Raw genomic sequence first — 2803 nt, 5'->3', positions numbered from 1 at the left:
CACAGTTTCCATTTAACTCCTTTTCTGTCACTGTCCCCTGAATTATGTCTCCTTTTTTTCTCTGTTTGTCATTTCCCCTTTCTCTTGTTCTCTTTCTATCACCTTTCAGTGATTGGTTTATCTCTCAGATCACATCTGGCACCACAAGCAGCCGCAGGCTCTTTTGAGCATCTCTTACACTTCTCTTGCTCTTTTCTCTTTCTTTCTCTCTCTCGCCACCTCTCTGTTGTCTATAGCACATGCACTGTGAAGTTGCACCCCTCTGTACCTGTCTACATCTGTCAGTCCCTCCTGGTTCCTTATGTGTTCACTGAGGCTGCGGAGGGGGAGGGGATGGGAGGGGACAGTGTATTCCCTGTAAGGAGTGCTTCAGCTCCTTGTAATGGCCTCACTGATGCAGCAGGGCTTCGCCACAAGCACTCCTAAAGAGCCCCAATCAGCATGGCCAGGCACCTCAATCACTAGCTTCTTAAAGAAAAAATACAGACCATATCTAAGGCCAGGGAGAGAGTAGTGGCCATCAGTGGCCGGCTTCCCAGTGAGCCCTGACTCCCCCTCTCAGGTCCCAATCCTCTTCAGCGCTCTCTGAACCCCATTCATATTTGTTTCAACCTTAGCCATTTCTTAGTCTAGCCCCATGGTTAGAGGCATATGTTGGAGGAATTAAATCCTATATAAGTTGCCATTAACTGGTTTATGGACCTTCTTGTTTGTCATTGTGTCCATGGCTTTTCATTAACATAGATGTTTGTCTCAGCTTTTTCACCCACTGCAAGCAGCCATCTTAGTTCACTCTTGTTGCTTACAGTGGAATGGCAAGCTACACTCCTCCTCCTCCTCCTCCTCCTCCTCCTCCTCTTGCTTCCACCTCACCCAACTGATTATATTTATTTACTTCTTTTCCCACTAATGCTACAATGAATACCCCTTTCATCTGTCTGCACTCTTGCCCTTACCCACCATAACCCATCCCTCCACTGCTGCTAAACACACTTCCTTTCTCTGTTTATGACTGAATTAACATTCCAGACTGTTTTGCCTTTGTTTATCATATTAATCCTGAGACTGGGATGGGATGATGTGCAGTGTGCTGTGATGATGGTGTCACCTGCAGGACACCATTTCAGAATGTCCAACACTCTGTCAACCTACCTACTGTTAGGCTATTTTTAAACTTTCTTTCCATCACTTGCTCTGTTCCTTTTCTCACCCTTTTTGCTGACAGTCAGGAGAGTACACTACCCACATCATTACAGTATTTTCTTTATCACTGCTGACAGGACCAAACAAGTGTCCACTATATTTTTCTCACCTCCACTTGCTTTGCTTATAAAAGAAAGGAGGCAAGAAAATGAAGATGTGTTAGGCTACTGTGCACAATCCTGGTATTTCCAGGGAGGGAAGGGTTGGGGGAGCATACAGGGCCAGAACCATCATTCACACAAACAGCTATCTACCTTTAATTTGGAAAAGTGAGAGGGAATGAGAGGAAAAACCACTGTATCGTGTGACAGGAAAACACAAAGACTGGCTACGCATGGAGAAAGAACGAGAGAGTGGTCGCTATAGAGACGATGAGTCAGGCAGCATCACCTCATTAGGAATGACCCACCACACACAAGCACAGTCATGTGACCAAGGCAGAGCAGACACCCTATTGTGGCACAGGGAGATAGGGAAGAGTGTGGAGATTGTACATGCAGTGTTAGAGCCAAAGAACAGAGCGGTGAGTGAGTGAAGCAGGTGGTTATGAATATAAAACATAGCAGCTGGAGACAGCACCACTGGGAAGCCTGATTCAGAACAGGAGGGAGGAGTTAGGGAAGTGTGGGGCAGTGGCAGGCTAGGGTAATGCTACAGGCCTGTTGTTAAGTCAGTCAGTCAGTATAGGGAATGTCCGGCTGTTGTCTACTGTATCGGCAGCCTGTAGCCTCGTCAGTTGTGTCCCAACCAACTTTACTGTCACTCAACTTTACTCCAAGGCAGAAAAGACTTTGCTTTCAGTGGATGTTATCTCTAGCCACTGCCAGCATTTGGTCTCAGTGAAGGGTATTCTCTGGGGTGAATGTTTTGGTTGACAAAGGTACCAGTTTGACACCTGCCTCTTCCACTATCTGGGCAGTGTGTACTTGTGTGCATTGTCTGAGAGTTTGTTTATGTCCTAAGGGTGTATGTTTGTGTGTACATGTCTGTTCTTGGCTGTTTGTACTGTTTTGTGTTTTTACTACAATGACTTGACCCCCTTGTAGTGTAAAAGGAAGCGGAAAGACTATGGGAGTTCCTCCCTTCTTCTTCCTAATTTCTCTCTTCTTCTCTCTGTCACTATGTGTCACTCCTCAGCAGATTAACTAACTCCTAATTCTCATTTCACAGGAAATAACCTGTTTACTCTCTTACACCACTCCTCTCTCTACTTTTGTTTACACACACAGAACACCGTCATCTCTCTTTCTGCCTCTCTGCCTCTCTGAACTGCGCACCGGCATGCCTACATACACACACATTTACATCAAATCAAAATAAAATCAAATTTTATTTGTATAGCGCCAAATCACAACAAATGTCATCTCAGGACACTTTACAAAGTAAGGTCTAGACCTTACTGTTATCAATATTATTACATAGGGAAAACCCAACAAATCCCCCTTGACCAAGCACTTGGCGACAGTGGGGAGGAAAAACTCCCTTTAACGGAAGAAACCTCCGACAGACCCCGGCTCTTGGTGGGCGGCCTTCTGCCTCGACCGGTTGGGGTGAGTGGATAGAGGAGAGACAAAAGAAGAAAAGCAACAAGACACAACAA

The 2803-nt window shown here is 45.6% G+C and overlaps 1 protein-coding gene across 5 annotated transcripts in view; it reads left to right on the top strand.

The window, feature by feature from the left end:
• The window catches only part of adgrl1a (adhesion G protein-coupled receptor L1a), a 93766-nt gene that overhangs the window by 65757 nt on the left and 25206 nt on the right, over positions 1-2803 (top strand). The window lies entirely within an intron of this gene.

The sequence above is a fragment of the Monopterus albus genome, unplaced genomic scaffold, assembly GCF_001952655.1.
Source record: "Monopterus albus unplaced genomic scaffold, M_albus_1.0 scaffold105.1, whole genome shotgun sequence".
Classification (NCBI taxonomy): domain Eukaryota; kingdom Metazoa; phylum Chordata; class Actinopteri; order Synbranchiformes; family Synbranchidae; genus Monopterus; species Monopterus albus.
This window is presented reverse-complemented; position numbering and strand designations above follow the sequence as displayed.